Below are 7,745 nucleotides of genomic sequence, written 5' to 3' on the forward strand. Positions count from 1 at the left end.
AACATGGAGGTGGTTTAGATGGGTTATTGGGCTGATTTGGAGGGGTGTTGGGCTGCAACACAAAAGAGGCTTTTGCGGTTAACCGGTTAACCTTTGGGGCATCGAACGACCTCCAAATGGAACGAAATTTGACGGGCGGTCTACCGGTGATGTACCAAGGCCACTTGAAAAATCTCGGCCCATTCCAAGAACATTTAACTCCCGCTCGCGAAAAGAGACAAGAGGTGTGCGCCGACTGCATGTGGGAGTGTCAGATTGCGAAACGAACAACAAGGAAAATGCTCGGACGCATGAGACGAACACGAATGCAAATGCGATGCACATGATGACATGATATGAAATGCATGACATAAACAAAATGTAAATCGAAGAAAAAAACCCAACCACGAAGGGAATCTCATAATATAATTCCGAAAATGACAAGAGTCGGAGTTACAAATATGGCAAGTTACATTCGGGGTGTTACATTAAGAGAGATGGAGAACAAAAGTTCCTGGTATGCTCCGAATGGTGCCTGCGGCAGTGGCGCTGGCGGCTGCCCACACTGTTGTGGGATGATCACCAGTGCAGCGAGGTTGCGCGGCAGTGGTGCTCAACGACCGGCGGCTCCGTTGAGCGCAGCGGCCTGGTTGGCTCGTCTGGGAGGAGGCGCATGTGCCATGGCCGTTCCCGTGGTGGGGGCGAGTGGAGAGCAATGGCTTTTCCCGGACCGAGCATCGTAGCTGTGGCTATTCTCGTTGGCGAGAGGAGGGGGCGCGGACAGAGTGACCCCCTCGCCCTCACCTTGCAGAGCTTGACTGTCGAGATGCTGTTGATATTGTTCTCCTTCGGTAGCTCCAGCGCCCGTGTCGGATGTGGGGGAGGTGGTAATGGTGCCACCTTCTCCAACGACACCCCCAGCAACGTCCATGTCCTCCCGTGCCCTTGTGTCCTCCGCGGCATTAGAGGCCATGGGCGGTAGAGCCTTTGAAGTGGATGGATGGGCTGAGGTACCAGATTTGTTCTAGGGCACCATGGTTGATGGCACTGTCGAGGATGAAAATGGTGATGAAGATGACGCATTGCGTCCGCTTTCAAGTACGCGCAAGCGCTCCCCCTACCTGTCGCGCAAACGATGTCGCAGGATGTAAGCGGCCACCTATCAGACCGGGAGGCTGCTTGCTGGTTCGGCGGGGGGACATCGCGTTGCACAAAGAGCAAACCAGCGCACGACATCGAGAGGGAGAGCACACAAGCAATTTACCCAGGTTCGGGCCAACGCGATGCATAAGACCCTACTCTTGCTTTGGTGGATTGATGGTGGAATGAATGTGGTGGGGTGTAGTACACTTGCCCGGTAGGGGTTTGCCTAAGGGTTGCAGCGACTACGCGCATATGGTGGCTTGGGTGTATCAACTTTCCATGGGCCTCCTTTTATAGATTAAGGGGTCACCACAATGGCAAAGTGGTAATTATCCACTAATATGATAGCAAACAGTGCTATCATACCTAACTCTGCGGGCTGATAGGGTGCAATAAATGCGCCGCTGAGTGTCACATCACTGGTCGCCGGGCTATCTTGCCAGCTCCGCACCTGTTTCCTTGAAACATCACAGGACGTGTGTCATCTGTAGGCTTCTTCTGTAGGAAATGGATGCCATGTGTAACACCCGAAAAATTTAACCATGATTTATTAATCAAAATTTGGTCATCGTAAATTAAATTTTTATTTTCTGGATTTTCTTTTATTTCAGAACCACCCTTTTCTCCTGAATTGTGGAGTTTTCACCCAAGTGAAAACCTTTCAAAATATTGTTGGACTTGTATATCTTTCCAAGACCATTTCTTTTATCAGTGGAATTATTTCTACAATTATTTTTCCTGAGCTTCATTCCTTTAAAAATGGTTTTTCATAAGTTTTAGGGTTCCATTTGCACTACAACCCTTTCAAATACTCCTTTAAAATACCCACCAAAATTTTGGGATGTCATGTGAGGTTCCCACATCACTTTTATGCAAAAATCTCTTTTAGTCATTTGGAAATTTTGAGCCCTACCTCAAGTTTGCAAATCTGGATCAGTTTGTGGTTTGCACTGTAACCTATTTAAATATTTCTTTAAAAAATCCACCAAAATTGGGAGATGTTAGTAGTAGTGTATAATTCAACTTTATGCAAAAAAAACATTGGTGTTCTTTGAAAAATTTGAGCAAATCATCCTCTTTTGCTCTCTGGTCCAATTTGGTACTTTCTACTGCAACCATATTTTATCATGCTCTTGTTGCCTTGGGATTTGTCCTGCTTCAAGTACACTCTACCAAACCCTTAAGTCCAGGAGAATGGACCCATTGGAATATTTTTGGTCCATGCAATAATAGCCTTTATTTTCTCAAAAACATGCACTAGGGAGTTTTTGTTTTTGTCAAACTAACCTTGCCACCCTCTTTATCATCTATAGAGACTATGATCTGGAGATTTTGGCCACCCCAAGAGATGCCTAGATGACCATAGCATTCTGTCGAACACCTTGAGTTCATGAACAGAATTGTCATGAAACCTAGTTTGCATTTTGAACCTGCTTGCTTTGCCTAAACAACATGTCTCATGGCTCTACCTTAGTCTATAGCCCCACCCTGCTAAAGCTCACATGGATTAGAGCCCCCTGGCAAGCATTGGCATTTTGCCGAGCACCTCGCGTGCATGCTCTGGGCGCGGCCAGAGCGCGCGTTTTGCACGTGCGTGCGCCCGAGTCGCCGCGTCTGGCCCCTAGCCTTTGCTCACCCCCAGAGCCACGCCCTGCCCTCGCCCGCTCGCCAGAACCCTCCAAGCCACCCTGGCACCCTACAGCGCCACCGTCAGAGCTCCCTTGGCGGCACGCTGGCGCCACAGCAGGCACCTGCCATGGACGGCGCCGCCCGAGCCACAGCCACGCGCCAGCTCGTCCCTGAACAGCCCGAGCTCAGCCATTCACCCTGCCAAACCCCGCCAGCCATGGCCACACGCCCCTGGCTATAGAACGGCGGTTCGCCGGCATTCTTATCCACGGCCACGGGAACCGACCTCTCCGGGCTATAAATAGCCCTCCCGATCATGCCTGAGCTCATCAGCAGCCTTATTCAAGTGGTAGGAAACCCCCTCCTTCCCCAGTTTGGCTAGAGGCCATCATCTCTCCCATCTCCGGCAGGTTCGGCCGCCGACACATTCCGGTAACATCCGCCAAGACCGAGGCCCCTAACCCCTCCCGTGCTTCCATCCTCTTCCCCTCGATCCTGCGGAGCCACCCCACCTCTCAAATGTGATCGGGAGCCACCGTAGCTCGAGACCCCAATCCTCCTAAAACCACCGTCTACCGTGGAGCTTGCCGCCGGCGACTCCCTTCGTCCCCGCCAGCCCTTCGACCACTGGGAGGACCGCCCTAGACTGGCGGATCCATCCTTGCCCTCAGAACCCCATGGGGAGCTGCCGTTCATCGACGACGATCGCCAGAGCCCCGCCTCTGCTTGGCCAGAGGAGGAAGGAGGCGCGGGCGACTGGTCAGTGACCCAGCCCCGCCGAAGCGTGTTTTAAGTGGAAGCGCAATCCACCAAATACGCCTTCGCTAGAGGAAAACATAAGTGCTGCGGAACCGTTTTCTTTTTCTGATTTTTATTGAAAACAGATTTTGACTAAACTTTGCCTGGCTATAATTTTTAAAATACAAGTCCAATTGATTTGATTCTTTTTCTGTTGTTTCTCAAACTTTTTCTAGTTTATATTCATATTTATTTGAAAAAAATTCAAACAACTATTTTGTATTGTTTTGAAACTATGTGTTAATTTAAATTTTTTCTTAAATAGGATTTTGGAGAGGGAGGCAACTTTCAAAAAATGCACCCCCACTTGCATACTCATGAAGGCAAGAATTTTGAACCCTGGCATAATATTATTGTGTGTTGTTTGATACGGTTACAACACCACCTTGACTCGGAGTATTCGTTATTTTATGTGATGACATGATCATACTCATGAGTGCATATTGATGATTTCGTGCTATTGGAATTTGATATGTTTGTGATAGTAATCACCCTCGTGTGTCGTTCATGCCTACCGGAAGGAATCCGGGAACGTCTCTGTCTGGAGTAGACACTAGCTTGTCTCTAGTTCTTCGTCGAGACGATTATGTCCGGTAAGGCATGGTGAGGTATGATGAGTGGTGATTCTGTCTGATTGGTGTGAAATATATTTCTTATGCTTATCATGCAGGAAATGATTTAACCTCCTGAGTCGACCATAGATCGAGTCTTGTTCCAGTAACCCCCATACTTGTTTTGTACTACCACTTGTCCCTGCCATAGGTAGGGTATGGTTTAGTAAGTTGTCAACCCCTTCCTAGCACACACCGTACAGAGAGGCCATGGTGGAAGATACCGGCTGCATCCGGTAGGCATGCCACCTGGTCCGGGGGCATGGGTGTTTCTGGTTGGAGCCGAGGGGGTAGCTCCCCTAGTTTGCGCGCGTTATCAATTTGCCATACCATGCTAGTCGAGGTTGTAGCCTCCCCACTTAGAGTTTTGCTTAACGAGTGTCATGGGTGATTCCAGACACCGGTAAGTTAGGCTGGTGTGTGCGGTCAGGTGTGTTTTCAACTAAAAGACCATAGACGGAATTAGTCCCGATGGACTAAAGGAATCCGTTACTCGTGGGTAAAGAGTACACCCTCCGCAGAGATTATATCTATTGGAATAGCCGTGTCCATGGTTAAGGACTACAGTCTGGGATGGGTCAAGTGTTGGTCTTAGTGTCGGTCTTCGGAGGAAAAACTGCTAAACCTGAACATGGATCATGATTTGTGACTTATGATGATTATGATTACTATTATTATGGACAAACCATTTACATTATTTGAATTATTGAGTATCCCTGGGACAGTTCTACCTCCTGGATATTCACTGTGACTACTCTCATATAAGCCCTTTATGTGGTGTCGCGGAGACACCCGACTGTGGCATGCTTATTATTCATTTACTTTATAAGCCCTTTATGTGGTGTCGCTGAGACGCCCGACTGTGGCATGCCTGTTATTTACTTACTCTATAAGCCCTTTATGTGGTGTCGCACAGACGCCCGACTGTGGCATGTTTGCTACTTATTTCCCTTATAAGCCCTTTATGTGATGTCTCTTAGACGCCCGACTGAGGTATGCTTTATATTATTAACCTTTCGAGGCGTCGCTTCAGACACCCGATCGGTGCATTGTATTTCTACTCCCCTATTGCATATTCATGTTGTATATGAATAACCTGCTTGCGTGCATCATGGATTCTTATTCCGTGACTGACGTTGTGATCATAAAATATTTTAGAGCATGATTATCAGTTGTATTATTGTACCTGTGTTCATAATGTTTGTGAGTACATTCAAAGTACTCACTGGCTTGTCCCTGGCTATTGTCTTGGCCAGATTCCTTGCATGGAGAGGAGCGTTGCGATGACAGCCCTGGAACCTATGCAATGGTGATAGCAGCCTCACGAAGATAGGAGTTATCCAGGTCAGTTGTTCCTATGGGAAATGGAGTCCCATAGAACGCTGAGGAACCACAAACCGCTTCCGCCATCAACCACTAGAAACCATTTTTTGTACTCAAAGGCTAGAATGGTATTGTACCACACATTTTTGTATTTTGCTTGGAGTTTCTATATCAAGTTGGTGTCTCATCAGCTAACAGTAATCCTTGGGCTGGTGAGCACAAGGGCCATTTTCTAGGAAATTAATATCCCGAAAATCCAGTCCTAACACCATGTGGAGAACGGCTGCCACTTAACCATCGTGCGGCTTGACACTGCACTAATTAACGACGTGGGTCGTGCTTCAATGGTTGGTGGGGTGGTCCTGCCCCCGCAAGCCTCGGCAGACCTTGCCGAGGTGCCTTGGTGGTCTTCTTCTTGTGGTGGCCTTGCTGCTTGCCAGGTTCGCCTACCCGGCAAAGGAGGACCTTCTCTTGCCGATATCTTCCTCTTCTGACTCAATCTTGGTCTTTCTCGGATGTATGTTGGCTCTTCAAATCTCTTGGTCCTTCAATCACTTACTTGGGTTGGTGCTTCAATCTTGATCTTGTTCCTGTGCACAGTCTGGGTAACAGACCCAGGGTTTCTTGCACTGCAATAAAGATGTCGCGGCACCGGGTGGCCCCTTGCTAGTTCGGCTAGGGATCGACGCGTTGCACAAAGAGCAGACCAGCGTACGGTAGCGCGATGGAGAGCACACAAGCGATTTACCCAAGTTTGGGCCGCCGCGAGGCGTAAGATCCTACTTCTGCTTTAGTTGATTGATGGTGTAATGAATGTGGTGGTGCATAGTACACTTGCCCGGCAGGGTTTGCCTTGGGGCTGCAGCGACTACGCGTGTATGGTGGCTTGGGTTCATCAATTTTCCAACCTTCTAACCCCTGCTGCGAGTGCCATGGGCCTCCTTTTATAGATTAAGGCGTCACCACAATGGAAAAGTGGTCATTATCCATTGATATGATAGCAAACAGTGCTACCATACCTAACTCTGTTGGCTGACTGGGTGCATTAAATGCGCCACTGAGTGTCACATCACTAGTCGCCCAACAAGGCATGTCAGGCTATCTAGGCAGCTATGCACTTGTTTCATTGACACGTCGCAGGACGTGTGTCACCTGTAGGCTTCTTCTGTAGGAAATGGTTGCTGTCGGATTACGGGTTCTGGCAAACCCTTGAGGTTCGAACACTGGGGTGCGCACGAAGATCTCTCTCCCCCTAGCTCACGCTCTCCCCATGATCTCAAAGCCTAGCTCGCCGAACCCGAGGAACAAGGGACACAAGAGTTTATAGGGTTCGGGCCACCGATGTGGTGTAATTCCCTACTCCAATGTGGTGTGGTGGATTGCCTTGAAGGTTGAGGATGAACGAGTACAAGCGATGAATAGCCTCCTAAGGAGAGGTGTTCTTGAGCTCGGTGAGCTTGTATGGTGGCCTTGGTGGAATGGATCCAGTCCTCGATGAGATGCCTCCCCACGGTGGCGGCTAGTCCTATATATAGAGGCCCGAGACCTCTCCCAAAATATTAGGAGGGAAGGGATCCCACAACGGCCAATTTGAAGGGGGACAACTAGTACAAGTTATCCTGACAAAAGGTGGTCTTCGCCTACCAAAGGCTCTAGTGGTGAAGCCGTCATGGGCTCCGCGGTGACCTCCGTCCTGCTGTCTTACTGGTCTTGGTCTCGTTCCACCGATATGGAAATGTTTGCCTGATGCCTCGGGACTCCTCGCCTGCGCTTGCCCCTTTGGCACCAAAGAGGCTATGAGTACTCTACGCCCACGGGCACCCACCTGGCCTTGGTCGTCATGGCTCACATCACGCGCTCCTCGCAAGGTGCCCCTTGCATAGATATCTCTGCTCCTCGAGAGCCAGCCTAGGGAGGCTGCACCGGAGCAGGTCATGGTGTCGTCTGCCTCGCGAGGGTCTTGAGTGGTTGCTGGTGAAGATGGGTCGTACCAGGCCGCTGGAGGAACCACGCCCTGGCCGCGGGTAGGCAAGTCTGGGTACCCCCATTCCCAGAACGCCGACAGTAGCCCCCGAGCCCAAGGCGCGCTCGGGCTTGGCTTTGAGGCAAAGCCAAGGGGCAAGTTTGGAGTGCCGCGGGCCCCAATAGCATGTTGCCTTGATTGACGTGTGGCGATTGATAGGACGTGGGCATCTCCACTTCGCCATGCTGCCTCCGCAACTGCCCGACTTGATGAGTCCCTGGTGCATGCAGAAAAGGGTT

The sequence above is a fragment of the Triticum urartu genome, chromosome 4A, assembly GCF_056163025.1.
Source record: "Triticum urartu cultivar PI428250 chromosome 4A, HENAU_Tu73, whole genome shotgun sequence".
Taxonomy (NCBI): domain Eukaryota; kingdom Viridiplantae; phylum Streptophyta; class Magnoliopsida; order Poales; family Poaceae; genus Triticum; species Triticum urartu.